Source organism: Myotis myotis, unplaced genomic scaffold (assembly GCF_014108235.1).
Source record: "Myotis myotis isolate mMyoMyo1 unplaced genomic scaffold, mMyoMyo1.p scaffold_m19_p_16, whole genome shotgun sequence".
NCBI lineage: Eukaryota > Metazoa > Chordata > Mammalia > Chiroptera > Vespertilionidae > Myotis > Myotis myotis.
This window is the reverse complement of record NW_023416320.1, coordinates 28868876-28890122: the sequence shown is the minus strand read 5'-3', so window position 1 is coordinate 28890122 and position 21247 is coordinate 28868876. Positions and strand designations below refer to the sequence as shown.

The 21247-nt window shown below is 38.9% G+C and overlaps 1 pseudogene; it reads left to right on the top strand.

The window, feature by feature from the left end:
• Positions 1 to 16050: 16050 nt before the first annotated feature.
• Positions 16051 to 16648, top strand: LOC118670803 (annotated as a pseudogene).
• The last annotated feature ends 4599 nt before the right edge of the window (positions 16649 to 21247 follow it).

Below are 21247 nucleotides of genomic sequence, written 5' to 3'. Positions count from 1 at the left end.
ACCTTTCAAATCTGGGGTGAACATTTTGTATGTATTTGATCTGGCCACTCCTCTCCCACTCTTTGCCAAGTTGTACATGAGATGGTTCTAAAGGCAACTTAATATGGCTTGGGTAATAAAAGTTTCATGATGAAGCCTATGGTAATTGAAATAAGCAGGAATATGGCAAAAAAAAAAAAAAGAATCTGTGTCTCAACATGATGAGAGCATAAACAGGGTGTCTTTTATGAGGCCGCGATATAATTGTGGTTAAGTGTGTGGGCTTTAAAGTCGAAATTGCAAGTTAGAACTTGTGTGCCGTCAGTCACACGTTAACTACATGAATTTGAGCCAGGTTCTTAATCTCTCTAGATTTTAGTTTCTGCATTAAAAGTGGTTAATAATTGTACCTACCACGTGCATTGATGTTAGAATTAAATTCTATATTAGGCACTTAGCACAGGGCTGATCATACAGGAAGTCTTTAATTAAAAGCTATCATTATTGTAAGGTTGCCCATGTCTTTCTGACTTGAAATTATTAGAAAAGATGAATCAAGGGGGGTGGGCAACTACTCCTTTTGGTTTTCCCTGTAAAGCTTCATTGACTTCCATGCCTGCATTTGTATTGATATTTGAAAAGTGACAAACCCCATAGACTAGTAGATACCCAAGTATTAAGTGCAATCTTTCAGTTTCCTCTTTCATTTTAACGGGTCTTCACTATTATTTGCAACTTCTACAATGTGTAGCAACTTCCATGAGCCAGTAGGACTGTAGAGCTATCTAAATATATTGCATTTGTTTAGTCTGATAATAAGTTGGAACTAAGACACCTATCTTTTAGGTTTAGTGATACCTTCTATATCTCACAGTCCAGCCTGGAAAGATATTATCTCTACTTTTCATAGAGGAATTTGATCTAGACTCAAACTGACCAATGAATAACTGAAAAAAATGGCCTTTATTTTTCTAACCCTCACATGTGCCATACCCTTCAGCGGATCCCTACATTTTCCCCGTTTGCCTCGAGACCAAATGGCAATGGAGAGTCACTCACAAGCAAGACAGGCTGACTCTCACCTCCAAAGCTGCATATTGAGTTATGTTAGAAAAAAATCTGTAAAATTAGTTTTGATTTGTATTAGAGAATGTTTCCCTTTCAGTATAAAGTCTCATGCCTGTATAGCTAGGTCATGAATAAGCTTTTCCTTCCTTGATACTTTAAATTTAACTCATTCACACACAGCATAGTATCAGTGAGAAAATGTAAGTCACACTGAATTATTTGTTTGACTATTTTAGCAAGCGTTTCTCTTGTGGTTACTGAGTCCTTGAAATGTAGTTAATGCAACTGGGGAAATGGATTTTGCATTTTATTTCATTTTAGTTCATTTAAATTTTTATTTAAAACCAAAGCTATGTAAAATAGTCTCCTCATACACACAATTTTACTGTTTTGGTAAAACTATCTTTTACAACCATTGTAACTTGTGAAACATCATCATCTTAGTGTAGAGTGCATATTGGGCATATTTGTCATTTCTAGTCATTGTCAAAGGATTATTTCACTTTGAATGATTTTTTTCAAACTGAAATCATTTCATAACATTGATGTAACATTGTAATGTGTGTATTTGAACCTTGTATATGTGGAGCATAAGTTACAATATACCTATGTAAATGAAAATTTGTAATTAAATAGACATATTTACTACTTTAATTATAACATAATTAAATTATTTTTCTAGTTTATCACTTAACCCACCTGAGTTCTTTGGGATGCAAAGGACTGTGCCTTTTTCTGTTCTGTATTTCTAGTGCCTAGTAGTACACACAGCACAGAATAGGTGATCATTTAGCGTATGTTGATTGAATAACTGAGGGCCCATCATGCACATTTTCCCTCTTATGCCTTCCTCTGGCTTGACATGCCATATTGCAGTACCACACGAATGTCTGGATGTGTTTTTATGCAATATATGGCATATCCAGTGTTATTGTTTTTTAATGGCTTTAATAAGACAATGCTTGAAAGGAATTCTTCCTACTTTCTCAGTATGGGTCTCATAACAGAAAATTCAAATATTCAGAATACTACCTATAAAAAGATTAGAAAAGGGTTGGGTTAAATTTCAGGATTTATGCATTCTATACCTTTTCTCAAATCAGAGGCTCAAAACAATATACACTTTATTTGTCATGATTAGAGGCAGTTTGAGAGGTCAGACAGATGCAGGGTTCAAATCCTGTCTCCTCTTCCCGATAGTGTAATCTCAGGTGAACTACTTAGTCTCTCTGAGCCTCAGTTTGTTCAACGGTAAAATGGCAAGGGTGTTATCCTGAGGCCATTGTGGGGATAAGGAAGCATTCAAAAGAGCATAATGTGGGTAAAGCCTCAATGTACCTTAGCAATTTTTATGATGAATATTATGGATAATGAACAAACTGTATCAACTAGAATATTTGATTGTGAGCATTAAAAATAGATTCTGATTAAGACCGAAAGATGGGGGGGAGGAGTGGAATAACTAAACAAAAGTGAAAAATGAAACTATAAAAAAAAAAATTAGAAAGCAGGGCAGTTCTGGAAACCTACATTTCATGAATTAAAAGCAATCTCTTCAAGGAGCCATTCTTAAAATAATTCAGCTCTTAATAATGGTTTTCCCACCCTGTGCTTTAGATTAGATATAGAAATTTTAAATTCCTAAAAGAGAGAGTCTGACTGACCTGGCATGGGTTTTGGGCCTGTTGGCATGAGGGATGGAGGTGTCTGGACCGCAGCACCTTGATTGACAGTTCCTCCAAGGACATTTTCAAAGGGGTGTGGCTTATTCTTCAAAATAAAATTGGAGTGCTGTTATCAAAAGAGGTAATGCTTTGCAAATAAAAACAGCATATGTCCTCTAGTTTTATTATGTCATAAATTACACAGGCAACCAAAGGACCTGGATGCATGCCTATTAGCATAACCAATGGACACAGACACTGGGGCGGTGGGGGCTTGCCCGGGGTGGGAATGGCTGGGGGCGGGGGGGGGGGGGCGGGGGGGGGGGGAGAATCAATGGGGAAAAAGGAGACTTATGTAAAACTTTAGACCAAAAAAAAATTACACAGACTGCAGTATTGCATAAGGTATAGATACGTTTCTGTTATCTAATTCTGAAACGGAAGTAAGATGGGTAGGAAAGCTGCCTGCCCAGGATGTGGCTCTTGAGATAAGGATTCCTGGAGTGGTTGAGCTGGGAGGGATGGTTTAACTTGAATTACGGTGGAAGGGGAGCCAAGATCCTAGATGGGAAGATCTGGGCATTGAATTCTAAAGAATGTGAATGAAAAATAAAGAGGTTGTGTGGACAGTAACCTCACAAGGGTGATCTGATCATAAATTCCTAACTGGGCAGGTCATGACCGGTAGTCACGCCCCAGGCATATAACTTCTTTAGGAGAAGGCATATCTTTGCCTTAAATAAAGCCCTGTCCATTGTTTCCATGCCTCTAGGTTAACACACCTTTGAAATGCCTCTTTCAGACCTCTTCTTTAACTCTTCTGTAAGTCAGCAATTTTCAACTGGTGTGCTGCGGCAGGCACACTGGTGTTTCCCAAGAATTTCTAAAACATGCAATACCGGACTATTTAGTCAGGGGCACTGACCTCTTTTCCCTTTGATTGTCAAATAAAAAAAAAAAATGACAACAGCCAACACAGCAATAGCTGTCTGATGTGGATGAATCAAAATTATACCTATTTTTTTTTCAGAACATCAAAAAATACATTTTTTGTGTGCCACAGAATTTTAATAGTTTATGTGTGCCATGAGATGAAAGAGGTTGAAAATCGCTGCTGTAATCTAATCTTCACCTTGCTTTCCTCCCTCCTTCATGTAATCTTCCTTATGTTCCCTCCTTTATTCCAAATGCATAAAAGAAACTCCAAACTTATTCTTCTAAGCATTTTTTTTTCAGTCTTTTGAGATCTGGCTTCCAGGCATATTCTCTGTTTGACTCAAATAAATCTTTATAAAAATTCTCTACAGGTTTGGACATTCTTATATTGACAAGAACAACATCAAATACTAGTAAGACAATGAGGGAAAATTAGAGACTTTGAAAATAGAGAACAAGATAAATTGCTTTTGAAAGAGAGCATCCAGTTCAGAATTAAATCCACTACTAGGAATAAGGGGATATATTTCTTGTTTTTCTGGTTCCCAGAGTATTTCTAATGGCCAGAGATAGATGCTTTAAGGCATCACAAAAGGAGTTCCTACAGGGCTAGACAGATATTAACTTCTCTGACTCCAAACAGAACTGTGCAAACACTTCACCAGGTGAAGCTGCTGTCCTTGTCTTTTCCAGATTCTTCACATCTTTCATAGTAAATTTCTCCATTAGCCTTGAACTAGTGTTTTCCAAATGCCACTCTGTAGACCAGTGCCGATCTGTGATAACATTTCACTGATTGACAGTTAAAAAAAAAAGAGAGAGAGATAGAAAGAAAAATTAAGATTACTGCTGTAAGGTTTTTATAAAACTTGATTTATCCAATTTAAAGGGCTTTCTTTTATTCTAAAATTATATTCTTATGTATTCTGGTGTTAAAATATTTTTTATTTTATAAAATAATGATGAAAATAGACGGCACAATAAATACTAGCAGCTCTATATTGTATTGCTTCTCTCTTCCTCTTTTTTTTTTCCCCTTCAATAATGCTGATCTACAAAATACAAAATCTGGCAACTATATTTCTAAATGCTTCTGGGTCTCTGACCATTGGCTTCCCCCATGGTCATGCATGGGGAAATGTTGCTTCCGACAGTACCACCAGTGGTGAAGGGCGTGAGCAGACCTAAATTCAAATCCTGGTTTATATCTAGACAGGATTAGATCCATGGTATCTGGGCAAATAAGTATCAGTTTTTCACCATTAAGTATGACGTTAGCATCAGAATGAGCAGCAAGGGACCTGCAACCTAGAAAAACAGAAAAGGCAGAAATAACCGGAATGAAACAAGGGACTCTGAGCCCAGAGAGATGGCTGAGGAAGCATACACAGGGCTCTAACAAGAAGGAGACCTTGACCACAAACCATGTGTAGCTCAAAAGTCTGCACAGGTTTCTCGTAAAGACAATAACCAAATCCCAAACACAATAAGCCTGGGGCTGGCTGGAAGAGATAATATAAACACTTGGCTGGGACAAAAGACAAGTTATAGTGGGCCAGACACTTGTTCATTCATTTTTTTTTCATTTAACAAGTAAAATAGAGCTGTAATGTGCCAGAAAATAGATTTTATGTGCTGAGGATACAATAGCACACAAAATAGATAGTTGCCCTGCCCATGAGGAATTTGTTTTATTGAGAGTCAGATAATAAACAAATGACAAATAACGCAACACATAATTTTAAGTAGAGATAAGTGCTAAAAAGAAAACTGAATAAGAACCAGGGAATGAAGATAATGGGGAGGAAACAAGTCATTTCTAATACGCTTATCATATCTGAGGGATAGCCTCTCTGGAGTAATTTGAGGTGCGGCCTGATTAAAGGGAAGATGCTGTGTGGCGGCCCCACGGAAGAGTGCTGCAGAGAGAACAGCCCGTGCAGAGGTCTTGTGGTGGAACTGAGTGTGACACACTCTAGAAATAGTAAGAAAGCGTGTGCTGAAAACAGATGGAGCAAGTGCTGAGTCTGGAGAGAGGCAGTGGGCAGGCCCTGGTTAGGAGTGGGGATTTCCTCACTGAGCTGTTTTCCTCCTTCATTCTTTCTTAAAATTAAAGCCCACTATTTCTTTTTCTTTACCAGTTTTTTTTTTTTTAAATTTATTGGGGTGATATTTATTGTGACATTCACAAAACCACACAGGTTTCAAGTGTACAACTCAACAAAACATCATCTGCACACTGCATCATGCACCCATTGCCCAAAGCAACATCTATTTCTGTTCCCGTTTTGTCCACCTCCACCTCCACCCCCCCCCCCCCCGCCCTTCCCTCTGGCTATCATCACCCCGTTGTCTGTGTCTACACTAGAGGCCCGATGCACAAAATTCAAGCAAGGGGCTTGGCCCTCACAACTTTGGCATCTGTGTCAGCCCTCACAGCCCTGGCTTTGTCTGGAAAGTTGTCCAGAAGGACATCCAGTCTAATTAGCATATTATGCTTTTATTATTGTAGATATATGGTTTTTCACTTAATCCCTTCACCTTCTTTCATCCAGCTGTCAGTCTGTTCCAAGTGTCCATTCCTCTGTTTCTATTTTGTCTGCCAGTTTATTTTGTTCATTAGATTCCACTTATAAGTGAAATCATGTGGTATTTGTCTTCCTCTGACTGGCACCATTTCTTCGTCACCACAGAATTTCACTCTCAGCCTAACGACTCTTCATTGTTGTCACATGCAGCAAATGATCAAAATCAGCATCAGTCACCCAGTGGGGTTCTGAGCAGCAAGTCCATTTAGCTCCCTCTGCACCCCACAGGGGTCCCCAAATGGTGGTGCTGATGCCCAGCATGACATAGCTAATGCTATGTTCAGGATGCAATTACAAAACCCCAAACCAGTCTGGCTAAACAAGTGGGCCAGAGGGGAGCATTCCAGAAACACACAATTCCTGCGGCCCATTTTATATTCTCAAGCGCATTCCCGTGAATTTAAAAAGGAAAATAAAAAAAGAAGCGGGATTAGAAGTCCCAGAATCTTTCTGTTTAAACTTATGGGGAAAAAATTGATTTATATGCTCTCCTGGATATAAGATATATCTAGAAAAGTAAAGCAAAAACAAAATAACTTCTAGGCCAGGATAGGGACTCAGAATTTACATATCAAATGAAGAAAGTTGGGCCACAGTTAATTAACAAATGGTGTTAGATTTGAGTAAGCGATTATATTCTGCCTTCGTTTTGGAATGTTTAGCTGTGGAGACCTCTGGATCTGACAAAATTTAGCCACCCGTTTTTATATGTGTAGGTGTCAGAGCTCCTACTGGGCATACAAGTATTTCAAGTTCTGGTACTTTTCTTTTGCTTTCGTATCCGAATAATAACAATTTACCAAGTGGTAGTAGGTGCTAAAGTGATAGGCTGTTGTTTAGAAAATATAGGGTAGACAAATAGACAAGTGAGAAGACAGGACGTGTGGAATCAGATTAACTGGAATCCATCACTTTCTAGTTTTTCGGTCTTCATTGTATTATTGTGTCTTTCAAGTCCTTACTTTCCTCATCTGTAAAACTCGGACAAAAATACCCACCTTATCATGTTGTGAAGATTAGGGAGGCAACAGGAAAAGCACTTGGAGCCTAACATGCAGCAAGGATTTCCTCAATGGAGGTTGTTTTGTAACAATTATAGATTCACAGGAAGTCACCCAGTTTTCCTTAATGGCTTCATCTTGGGTAGTTTGATAGAAAATTAACATCCCTACAATGTATGGATATAGTCCTGTGTCATTTTATCATATCATATTATCATATCATATCATCACCACCACAATCAAAATACAGAACAAGTACATCACTACAGAGATCTCCCTTATGCAATCCGGAAGTCGAACCCACCCTCTTTGCCCCCACATGTTTACTCTTTGACAACTACTACTAATCTGTTTTTTATCTCTATAATTTTGTCATGTTTCATATAAATGGAATAATACAGTATTTCACCTTCTGTGATTGGCTTTTTTCACTCAACACAATGCCTTTAAAATCTACCCGAGTCATCGTATGTATCAATAGTTTGTTTCTTTTCATTCCCGAGCAGTGTTCTATGGTATGGATGGAACAGTTTGTTTAACCACTCATCACTTGAGGGCCGTTTTGGTTGTTTCCACTTTGTGGCTGTGACAAATAAAGCTGTACGTATAAACAATCCTGTGCAGGTTTTTGTCTGGATATAAATTTTTATTCCTCTGAAATAAATACTCAGAAGTGTGATTTCTGGTTTTGTGAACTATTTTAACAATTTCTCCTTATTGTTATAACTAGGAGCCACAGATTTGTAACTGTTACAATATACAAGCGGTTGTCAAAAAACTCCATTAAAAAAACAAGTAGTGGAAGTTGAGTAAAATCCTTGAGTAGAACTTCAAAGTTATTTTAGTCAGGATAAGGAAGGCTGCTCTAACAGACAGCCTCAAAATTTCTTGTTTAATAAAATAAAATATCAGTTTATTTCTTGTTCATTCAATATCCAGTATGGGTCAGGCAGTGCTTCTAAGGGGCTCTTTTTCTATTCTGGGACTCCTTCTATGGTAGAGTTCCAGCATCTCTGCTTTCTTTGCTTGTAGTTGGACGTATAGGAGAGGGGAGGAGTGGATATAAAAGATAACTCTAAATGTTTGAGGATTCAGACCTACATATGGCTTATCTTGGTTTTGGCTGCATTCCATTGACCAAAACCAGTCACATAGTCTCTACCTAACTGTGGAGGAGGTTAAGACATGTGACCTTCCAAGAAGAAGTGATGCATCTATCTGGCTGGGCTTTGCATCTGTAGTGAACCTATCTGAACAGATGGAAAGATAGAACATTCCGGGTTTGCTATCAACACATTGAAGGTTGAAGGTTGAAGTTGTCCTTGCTTGAGGACAACTCAGAAATAATCCCCAAATCACTTCCTATGAAGATAATGCAGAGTTAAAGAAGAGGTAACAACTCTGTAATGTGCATCCTAATTTTGTAATTAGAAGTCTGGTGCACAGATTTGTGCACTGGTGGGGTCCCTCAACCTGACCTGCACCCTCTCGTAATCTGGGACCCTTCCGGGGATGTCAGACTGCTGGTTTTGACCAATCCCTGCAGGCCGACATCCCTCAGGGACGTAGTAGTGTGCAAAACTACAGGCTGCTCCCGCTCATCCCAGCCCCACTGAACCTCCCTCCCTCTGCTGCTGGGTAGCACGCTGCCGTGGAGATGGGAAAGGCTCGGGCCGCCACTGCACTCACCAGCCATGAGCCTGTTGTCTGGTGCCCACTGTGGAAGCACACTGACCACCGGGGGGCAGCTCCTGCATTGAGCATCTTCCCCCTGGTGGTCAGTGCACATCATAGCAACTGGTCAAATGGTGCTTTGGTCATTTGGTTGTTCGGTCACTTAGGCTTTTATATATATAGATTATATTGTTAAAAGAGTTCATCATGCTGCATATATTAAACTCTCCTGACCGGAAGCTAATAATCTGTGGGAAGTACAGAAGTTGTGAGGGGATACAGAAAGAAGCGGTGAGAATGTGTCAAGATCAGTCTCACAGACCTCACCTGCCGGCTCTCAATGGCTAAGCTTATTGTACATGCTATGGCCGGGCTTCTGTTAGGTTAAGCCAGGATCAACAAACCACAGTCTGCAGATCACAGCCAGCCCTCTGCCTATTTTTGTATGGCCTGTGTGTACATTTTATATATTTAAATGTTAGAAAAATCCAAGGAAAGAATTATATTTTGTGACACTGGAAATTATGTGAAAATCAATTTCATCATCCATAGATAAAGTTGTGTCTGAACACAATCATACTCTTTTGCTTATACACTGTCTATGATTGCTTTCACACCACAATAACAGAGCTGAATAGTCACAACAAAGACTATATGTAGGCCTACAAAGCCTAACATGTTTATTATCTGGTCCTAGTTTGCTAGTCTCAAGCATAAAACCATCTGGGCCTCACAGTTTTTCAATGGTTTTGAAAATATTAAGTTTATAGAAAGCTGTGCCCCTTTTAAAGCTAACATTGTTTAATGACTTTTTCACATTGGAAAAGTAGCCTTGTTATTTTTTTTTTAAATCCACTTTAAACAGAACTTCATCATTTATTTGTCACAAAAGCGGTTTTCCAAGAACTAACAGTCTTATTGCTGAGCCTGAAGGGATAATGGTCTTATCCCTGAAATCCATCAGCATTGAGTCTTCAGTCTAGAAAAAGAACTGCCACATGTCCAACTTTGAAGAGTCCTAAAGTATTACATAACTGTAGCGTAGTTATATCATGTGACTAAACCCTTAACATGAAATGATTTTCCCCAGGCATAAAATGTTCAGGTTTTGACCTGCAGTTAGAAATCTCTAGCTTTTTAAACTTGCTTGTTTTCCCATTGAGCTCAAAAGAGTGTCAGCAAAAAACCAAAGTTTTCCCCCAAAAGGAAAAAAGAGTTCCCATTCCATTAGTGCTGTGAAATTCTTCATTTTAAAAACTAACCTGCAGCTTTAACATCACAATTTGCAGAAATGAACAAAATGCAGCTGGGTTATTTTGATATCCTAGGAAAAGCACTTGAATCTTTTCCTCTAGCACCTTAGAAAAATCACCACATTTCCTGCCTCCTTAGCAACTTGCTGGATTTAGTTTTCTCTCCACATCTGATTTTGCATTTACATGTGTAGTTAATAAGAGCACTGGCTTGGAACTCAGACTGCCGACATCCAAATGCCCCTCTGGTACTTACACTGTGTGGCTTTGGGTAACAACATGATGTTCTATAATACAGTTTCCTTATCTGAAAACATGGGGTCATATAATGCCAACTTCATAGGCTTGTTCTAAGAATTAAACGGGGTATGACATGGAAAGTGCTTAACAGACTGGCTGGCATGCAGAAAATGGTTAATAATATTGTCTAGAATTAAGAATTGCTATTGTCTCACTGGAGAATGGCTAGACCAAAAAGAGTCTTTTGTTTTGATGCTGTAGCAAACGCCATGCCTCATGGCTGTAAATGTAGAAGTAGTGTCAGAGACAAATAGCAGTCTTTGTCAACAAATCCATCTGTCAGTGGATTAAGCAAATTCAAACAGAAAGAGCCTCTCTGTTTATCAAGGCACCAGGCAAAATATATTAATTACATGGACAGCAACATTACAGGTATTAACTTATGTCAACATAAATAGTCGTTTTGCATTAAGCTCTCTTAAACTGCCAGGAAATCTTAGAATTTGCCCAGTTCAACCACCTGCCTGATGAAGCCATTCTGCCCCATACTCCTTCCCATGGTGAGGGAAACACTATTCCTTGAAGCAATTCATTTCCTTTTGAGGCTCTTCCTTAGATTCTTCTTTCAATATTTACTACCCAGTTTTGGGGACCTTTATCACCCTGGCCACATATCCTATTGTGTTTTAAGTACAACAAAACTCCTTTAAAAAACAAAACAAAAAAAAACAGCTCACCTTCCCTGGAATCTTCTCTCTGGTAAATACACAACCACATACATTCTCGAGGCTGTGTAGCTAGGGAAAGTATTCTAAATATGCCCGCAGACCCCTCCTTATGTTTAAGAGTAAAATTCAGAGAAAAATGATTTGATCTCTTCACTGGGTTCTGTTTTGCGGGTCCTCATCACATAATAACAATATTGAAAGGCAGCATGAGAAAGTGGAACTCTAGTCTGCAGAGCCTAGAGGGTTTAAAATTGAATGTCTTGTTTATTTAGCTTTTCACACATCTAAATGGAGTTGGAACAATATAGAACTGAGCGATTAAATAAATGTGCTCTCCTCTCCAACATCAGGTCAAGAATGGTGAAGGGCCGAAACCGGTTTGGCTCAGTGGATAGAGCGTTGGCCTGCGGACTGAAAAGTGCCGGGTTCGATTCTGGTCAAGGGCATGTACCTGGGTTGCGGGCACATCCCCAGTAGGAGATGTGCAGGAGGCGACTGATCGATGTTTCTCTCTCATCGATGTTTCTAACTCTCTACCTCTCTCCCTTCCTCTCTGTAAAAAATCAATAAAATATATTAAAAAAATGGTGAAGGTTCTCGGGTTTTACTCTACTTGCATGCTACCAAGTGAGCCTGCCACAGTGTCACGGCTGCTGCCAGGCGACACTAGACTCCTGGGTCAGAGACAAAGAAACTTATTACCCAACAATAAGCATGGCAAGTAGCCTGAGCTACACGTTCCTGTTGTGTCCATCCGCCCCCCATGTCCACAGGGACAAGGTGGGATGGCACACGTGGATGCTGAGGACTCAGTGGTTTGCATCACAGTTGAGAAACCCTGAGCTTAAATATCCCGCAATCTTTTATAAAGGGCTGCATACAAACTTACCCATTTTTTACCCTGTAGGGTGACATCTTCACTATACTGAGCAGCAAACAAACCTGCCCTCTGCTCCAGTGGAGTCACTATGTCTATTTTCCAGGCTGTTCTATATCAACCTCCTTGAAAAGGGAATCTAAGACAAAAGCTGTTAGTGCCTCTGCTCTGCAGATGTATAAAGTACAAGAGACCCATGGAGAATGATCTCCTAGTAGACTGCAGGGTTTCATTAGGGGGAATACGTATTTCTCTAAAACATTAAACTAATCAGTAAGAATTTATTGAATGAACAGTGTGTGTTCAGCATTTCTGTAGGTATATTGTGGAGAATGAAAAGTTCATGGTCTCCAGGTACAAGAAATTTAGAAGTTATCAGTGACTACTTGACGCAAAGCAATAGGGAGCAATACAAGATAAGCTAAAGTTAAATTAGGAATGATTCATTCATTCACATACATAAATATTAAATTCTTAGTATAAACACTAAAATTTACTTAGCATGGACTGTATGACAGGCACTAATCAAGCCTATATATATTTTTAAATATATTTTATTGATTTTTTACAGAGAGGAAGGGAGAGGGATAGAGAGTTAGAAACATCGATGAGAGAGAAACATTGATCAGCTGCCTCCTGCACACTCCCTACTGGGGATGTGCCCGCAACCAAGGTACATGCCCTTGACCGGAATCGAACCTGGGACCCTTGAGTCTGCAAGCCAACGCTCCATCCACTGAGCCAAACCGGTTAGGGCTACACCTATATTTTTACTAACCACAAAACTTTATTGACGTGATATATATATATATATATTCTTCTGAGAAATGTTTTGAGCCATCCACTTGATAGTTACAAACACTTAAGGATCTGTTTCATTGGTATATATTGGTTTGTTTCGCAAGGGAAAATCATGAATCAAATCTAAAGTGATTCAATTAAATTAAGAGAGAGACAGAGAGAGAGAGAGAAAGAATGTGTCACACCACAGAACAGACACTTGGCAGGAGCTGAAAGCCCAGGCCAGTGCTCTTGCTGCCTTCCTAAGTAGGGTTATGTTGCCCGTATCTAAGCATGAGGTGAAAATTATACAGAACAGGAAGTGAGAGTCCAGGGTTCCTGGGGAACTCAGTGGACTCACCCATAAATCAAGAGATGGAGCTGAATTATCTCTCTAGTGCTTTAACCTCTAGAAATTTCTGATTTGATGTTCACCTAGCAGGTGTTTGTAGCTTTGTCATTAGGTATAAGGATGTTAAGATGTTACTTGAGGGACTCTAATAGACCGGGCAATGGGAATAACATCAGACTATTCTTCAAGTAGCTATGGCTTTTACCATGTGTATGGAATTCAAATGAAAGTAACCCTGCTACCCTGGCTGAAATGACTAGACCAGAGCCAAAGACACCCACATAATGTATGTGAGAATGACAGCATGACGCAACTAACTTGGGGTGAAGCACTGCCAATACAAGTGACCCAACCAGAGCTCCTCATGGTGGTGTGAACATGAGGCACGGAAGAAAAAGTGGGTCACGGGAATTGCTTTGTACTCTACGTGACTATGAGTCATTCTCAAAGTGCATTATGATCTGCTGGACATTACAATTTCAGAAGCACTGAGGCACAGAATGACTCTAAGATGTGGAGTATGTTTCTGGGGTTTCTCATTCCTGCAGCTATTCTTAGATAAACCCTTTTCACCTAGAGAAATCTGTGTGTGTTTCGTCTTTTCTAACTATGAAAACCTCAAGGACAGGCAGGAGGCTCTTGGACTGAATGATGCTCACGGGTAGACAGATGAGTAAGAGGCTTCGCTCTGCTAAGAGAATCGTGCTTCTGAAAGACCTTGTTGCATAATACAGAATTAGTAAGTTGATACTGCAAAACATATATTTTCTATTTGCTTTGCAACTAAGATGAAGAAATAAATTGGAAAAGTTGACTTTATGACTTAATTGATGATATGGGAATTGATGATATGGGGTCTGAGATTTCACCCTACTTGCAGCTAACACGGATGCTGGCAGAAGACACCAGGCTCCCTGGCTCAGAGACAAAGCAGTTGTGGCATTCAGGAAGTCAGCATTTGCACTTGATTCTCAAGCCCCACTTCCCACAGGCTGACACTAAAAATGTGGAGATTTCTGCACACACAATGGGTTGCATTACAGAAGAGAATCTTGAGCAAAGGGACCTTGAAGCTTTTATAACTGGCAGTAAGCCTGGAGGACATAAAGGAAACAAATGTGTCCCTTGCTCTGGAGAGAGATACCGTCTTTGTCCCTCAAGGATGTTTGTATAGCAAACATCCTTGAAAAGGGAGTCAGTGCCTCCATTGGAAAGACAAGCAGAAACGGACTCACAGAGAACTCTCGAACGACCCATTAATAGAATAATGAAATCAAGTTAGAAGGTTTAAAACATAAAAGAATATTTCGTGTAATAAGGGTAAGCATTGTGTAGTGAAACTTTTCTTATAACTACATATCAGATCTTTAAAAAATTTTATTGGCAAACATTTGAGACACATTGGCTAAGATATTACTAAATATATTGAGTTCTTACATTCTGGGTGACATGACTTGCCTTACATAATACCCAAATCTGTGCAAAGCAATGTGTGTTATGTTGGGGTTCTTCCATAGCATATACCTAACCCTTGAACAATGTGGGAGTTATGGGCGCTGACCCCCCAAGCAGTCAAAAATCCACTTTGACTCTCCAAAAACTTTACTAATAGCCTACTGTTGACTGGAAGACTTACTGATAACATAAAACAATCTATTAACACTTATTTTGTATGTTATATGTATATAATAGAGCACTCTTATAATAGAGTAAGCTAGAGAAAAGAAAATGTTATTAAGAATATCATAGCCGGAACCGGTTTGGCTCAGTGGATAGAGCGTCGGCCTGCGGACTGAAGGGTCCCAGGTTCGATTCCGGTCAAGGGCATGTACCTGGGTTGCGGGCACATCTCCAGTGGGAGATGTGCAGAAGGCAGCTGATCAATGTTTCTCTCTCATCGATGTTTCTAACTCTCTATCTCTCTCCCTTCCTCTCTGTAAAAAATCAATAAAATATATTAAAAAAAAAAAAAAGAATATCATAAGGTCTGGCTGTCAGTTTTTTTAAAAAATTGTCAAAAACCCCCCCCCCCCAATTTCCAATATATGTGCTGAAAAAAATATATGTATAAATGGACCTGCACAGTTCAAACCTGTGTTGTTCAAGGGTCAACTATAAATTATGAACATAATTCCATAGACTATAATCTACTCATGATTGATAAACCCATTCAAATGCTATTCTTTGCAGATGAGAAAATTTTAGATACTGCACTGTATTTTTTAACTAAATGGAGTTTTAAGAATATGATTTTTACCTTAGGTTTCAGGTAGACAGTGTGCAAAATATGTAATATGAATTCACATGACTGAGAGAATAAAATGTGGAAAATTTTACATTACTACGTGAATTGATGTTTTGTCAAGCATTGAATTTAATGAAAAGCACACACAGAAATGAACAAATATTTGACATCTTCACAGCTCCAAAGCAAATATTTATTTCTGATGACTTACATGTTTGTGAAACAAATGTTCTGAAGAGACAAAATGAATGTTTGATCTTTAATGTACCTTTAAATTTAATATTTTAAAAAATCCTTTACACAATAGACAAAATTTTATTAGAACTAGTTTTAAAAGTCCAGTTTAATAAATATTTACTGAGTTTGTACATGAAAAGGATCTGAGTTATGTCAGAGGATTGAAAGACATGTAAAATACCTACCTGATTTCATATTGTTCATGTAGTTTAGAGTGATTATAATTTCAAAGGGTAAAAGAATACACGTAGTTTTCTATTGCATGTGACTACAACATTGCCTCTATTTAATAAGAATCGCTATTATTGTTGCAAAGATCAGGGCCACAGCAGAAGGTTCTAATGCTGACATAATTATTTTATATTAATTGGAAAAAGTTACCCACTTAGTTGAGTATTTCTAAATCCAGGTGGAAAACAATTTTAGGAATGGATGTTTATGCCTGGTTTCCTCTAAAGCTGAGATCCCAGGTCTAGAACCTCCTCTCTAAAGAGTGTGGGGCTGCTATTATTCAGGTGACATCTTACGAGCTGCACATCAGTGATGCTTATTTTTCTATGCCTGTTAATTACAATGAAGACATGGGAGCACCTCTTCCTGCTGCATTCTTCTAAGACCAAGCTCAGGTGAAGCGGCAACATACAAAGCAATTTCCGAGACATCTAAGAAAACCTGGGGTAAAATCTGCCTTCCAGGGATTAAGAGGCCTGAGATAGATAACTGGGGAGCTGGCCTACTGTTCTGGAGTCTGCTCTGGAGTTGGAGAACAAGTTAACTGAGCTCCTGTTAGAGCTGACCACCGTGGCTTCTGCCAATGATGAAACTGCTCCTTTTCGCTTCATGGGAAAGTACCTGGATAAACACTGGAGGGACGCAGGCTATCTGGAACACCAGCTTAGATATCATAAAGGATTAGAAAAGCTGGCCCAGCAAGAAGACCCATTTAAAAGGCCCGCTGAAGGCAACAAAGCAAGTCTTTCCATTGTAGTAGATCCCAAAATCAGCTCCTCAATCTTCCCCATTTGACAGAAAACTGCTTTCCTTCATTATTGTGTGTATAAATAAATCTGGTTGTGCATTATAAAAAATAAGAACGGATGTAGATCATGCATTAGAAATAGACCATCCACAATCTTAATATATGAAAGCCACTGTCCCAGAATTGCTTATGCTGTCAAAAGATACAACTTTAATGACAGAACCAAACACACAGTATCACTGGTTTATAAAAAAAAAAAAGAATTATCATTTTTATAGTATTGAACATTTAAGGGAAGACTACAAATAATACTCAACTTGGAAGCTTAGTATTTAAATATGAAAAAATGTCATCAGTTTATTGTTTTGTTTTGCTATCTCAGAATGGTAACAAACGCATTTTTACCTAGGGTCCAACTATCCTGAACCTTTAATTAATTATATTGTTCCCCTAAAAAGCACTTAAAAAAAAAAAAGAAAAATACAAGGAAACTAACTGGCAGATTTCTCTTTCTCTCACCACACACACATACACACACACTGTTTCTCCAAGGTAAATTTTGAGGTCAGGAGTCATTTAGACAAACCAAAATATCCTCATCATTTACGATGTTAATAATGTTTCACTAATAAGTATTATTTACTTCACATATAATGGAGGGCTTGAGGACAGATGGCATTTATAGAAAGGTTGCAAAATCCAGGCATCTAGGAGAGGTCCTTTGTTGGATGTAATCAGGACTGGAGTGGGTCAGTTAATTGAGAAAGCACAACTAATGTGGGAAATTATAAAAAAAAAAAACCTAGACATCTTAAACACTTAAAAGATGTCCATATATTATCACTTGCTTATCTTTTAATATAAGACAGACTTTTCTTTGTATATATTCACTACTTGCAGTTCTTTTTCCCCCCTCATAAACACTATTGTCTATTTCCAGAACATTTCATCAGCTGGCAAAGAAGCTCTGGGCCCATTAGCAATCACCCCCCATTCCCTCCGTCCACCAGCCTCTTGTAGGCACTAATCTACTTTCTGTATCTGTGGATTTACCTATTCTGGATGTTTAATATAAATGGAACTAGAGGCCCGGTGCATGAAATTTGTGCACTGGTGGGGGCTGGGGGTCCCTCAGCCTGGCCTGGGCCCTCTCGCAGTCTTGGAGTCCTCAGGGGATGTCTGACTGACAGCTTAGGCAGTGGGCCTAAGCTGTCAGCCAGACATCCTTAGCTCACTGGGGAGGTGGGTGAGGCTCCCGCCACATCCTCTGCCCTCACCAGCTGTGAGCCCAGCTCAGGGCTTCTGGCTGAGCGGCACTCCCCCTGTGGGAGTATACTGACCACCAGGGGGCAGCTCCTGCATTGCGCGTCTGCCCCCTGGTGGTCAGTGCGCATCATAGGGACCCGTTGTTCCGCTGTTTGGTCGATTTGCATATTAGCCTTTTATTATATAGGATTATATAACCTGTGACTTAAAAAATGTTTATTCCCATTCACCACCACCCTTGACAAACATCAGCTTGTTCTCTATATCAGCGGATCTGTATCTGTTTTGTTTTATTCATTTATTTTGTTTTTCTAGTTTCCACTTATACTAGTAAGTGAGATCATATGGTATTTGTCCTTCTCTGTCTCACTTATTTAACTTAGCATAATGACCTCAAGGTCCATACATGTTGTCACAAATAGCAAGATTTCAATCTTTTTTATGGCTGAGTAATATCCTGTTGTGTGTATACCACATCTTATCTTTTATCCATTCACTTATTTCAACCTTATGAGTAATGCATCATCTAGGATGATCACCTTAGGTTCTTATAAATTAAGCAATCTACTTTCAGTATCTGTTTAAACTTTTGATTCTTTTCTTCACAATCAACTACAGGTTTTGCTCCAAATCTAATTTAATGGCAATTTTTGTTTTTAAGCAACTCACCTATATCAAGTCATCCAAAGCTTTCAGCTTCATATTTACATTAACATTTGCTTGTTTTACATAATATTTAATTTATATGTATTTATAATAATAGCCACAATGTCAAAATGGGATTGAAAAACTAACTCAAGAGTATATAAAGTTCTACTAGTGGGAGTGAAAGGGGGCAGGTGCCCCAAGAGCACTTAACCTTACTAGGTGTGACCACACAGGTGGTGGGGAGCAGTATTTAGCAAGCCGGTTAATTGGAAGGTGATTAAAGAAGTTCCTACTATAGCCCTGGCCAGTGTTTCTCAGTTGTTGGAGCATCGACCCTTGCACCAAAGGGTAGCAGGTTTGATTACTGGTCAAGGGCACATACCTGGGTTGTAGGTTTGATCCCTGGCCTCAGTCCAGGCGGTGCAGGAGGCAACTCATAGTCTCTCTCTCTCTCTCTCTCTCTCTCTCTCTCTCTCTCTCTCTCTCTCTCTCTCCTTACCTTCCTCACTTCACTCTCTCTAAAAAAAAATCAATGGGAAAAAACATCCGCAGGTGAGATTAACAACAACAAGTTTCTACTGTATGTCAATTTTTGTTGCTATTAGTATTTACACAGAAGAAATATTAGGTAGTCCACATCTTCCTCAACAACTAGAGAAAAGGTTGTTTTTGGAAGACCAGTTTAACTCAATGCACAAACCACAAATTAGCAAATTATTCTACATTAACTTTCATATAATTTTCATTCGTATAAACACATTTTTAAAGGTTCTAACAACTTGTTACTGGAAATGCAAGTGTCCTTTAAATTCCTATGAAGGTTTAAGACAGCATTACTGTCCCCCATGTAATTAATTAATATTTTCCTTGTTGGCATGCAGTTGCTAATGATTACATGTTATCTTTCATCAGTTGTCACCTCTTGAAGCTCTGACCTTTAAACTCGCTCTCATTCTTTTCACATGCCTTGGCATCTTCTCCCTCAATTCTTAAATCCCTTTCTCACAGCGAAAATGCTTCAGAGCTTTAGTATCTCTCTAGTTGTCTCACTGATGCTTCGCATAGTGTCACGGTGACCACGGCTTGATTCTCCTTTCCAATATCCTTGGAAAACAATGTTCAGTTTCTTTTTACAAACCTCAACCAGGTTTCCAACAATGCTTTAAATATTTTCATAACTACTTACCCAACTCATACGTTTTGTCGAGCTCATAGTGCAGTTTCAGGGGGTTCTGTTGAATTGACACCTTACATATTTTATGTCGTAATCTTTATATTTATCCTTGGATTTGGTGACCTTCACTTTCAGATTTCTACTGAGAGGAGCTTTGTCTAATTTTGGAGATGCTCCCCAAAGCTAACAAGGACAGTGCCAGTTCCTTTGTCTGGTGCTGCCAACACTCCAGGAACTGTTCTTTCATCGATTTGTATTTGTACTTGATTTTGTGCTGTGATTATTTTTAAGCTTGTTACAGATTGCTGGCAGGGAAACCAAGCGATCAATAGTCTTTGTTTATTGTATCTGTATATCCGTATGCAAATTATACAGATGCCCTTAACTCCAAGTGGTAAAGGTCAGGCTGTCTCTAGTGACTTGCCTAGCAATGGATGTTTGGAATCCAAACTTGCAGTTTCTAATTTCCTTAATATTAAAGCCCACTTAAAATCAATGACTTTTGGCTTTCAACAGTAAAATAGGCTGCATTTTCAGTTCATTTTATGTAAATATTCTAACATTTAAGAATGATACTGCACATCTTAATATTCACTTTTGAGATGGATGGTAAACTTATCCAGACTAATTAAAACACTAATTAAAATTTAAATATCTACTATTCTTGCTAAGGTCAGCAGCATAGTAGAAGGCAGTTATTTCTATTAAATGCTCTGTAAGTACATTTGGAGGGCTTATGTTGACTCAAAGATTGTATGTTCTATCTTGACTGACCATCCTGGGACGAACTTTATATCAAGCGGACTTGCTCAGGCAATTTCTCTGCCTCCTCAACCTCTGGGAGGAAAGTATAAATACATGTCCTTGAAAGTGAGAGAAGGATGAAGTATTTTTTCATTATGAAAGCCCGGGAACAAGGTATGTTTTCTAGCTACATATAGCAGCCATTTTCAACCAGTGTGCTGCAGGAGGCACAGTGGGGTGCCACAAAAATTTCTATAACATTTCTAAACTATTTAGCCAGGGGCACTAATCTCTTTTCCTTTAGATTGTCAAATAAAAAAAATAATGACAACAGCTAACACAACGCTGTCCGGTGTGAATGAATCTAAATTATATCTTTTTTTTTCAGATCTGCAAAAAATATATATCTTTTGGTGTGCCGCAGAATTTTAGTGATTCGTTTATGTGTGCCATGAGATGAAAAAGGTTGAAAATCACTGACACAGAGGATGGTTTATACTATCAGGTAGAGGTAAGGCATGATGTCTATATATACCGATAAACACGCACAAGCATTTAGATTACAAGAGATGCTAACAGAATAAAGAGGCAAGCTCCTGGCACCGCTCACCTATTGCTATGCCTGCAAGAGTGCAGGGAGCAGATTAAAAAACACAAGCGCTGATGAAAAAACCCTGCAGATCTCTCTTAAAATGACTTTTATTTCCCTATGTTCCTTTAGTTCAGCCATACATTGGCGTTCAAGGGGAGATTAAATGTTCACAGGGCAGTCAGTAGCCTTCCTTGCGTGGAAGGCAGCTTCCCATACCCAGCA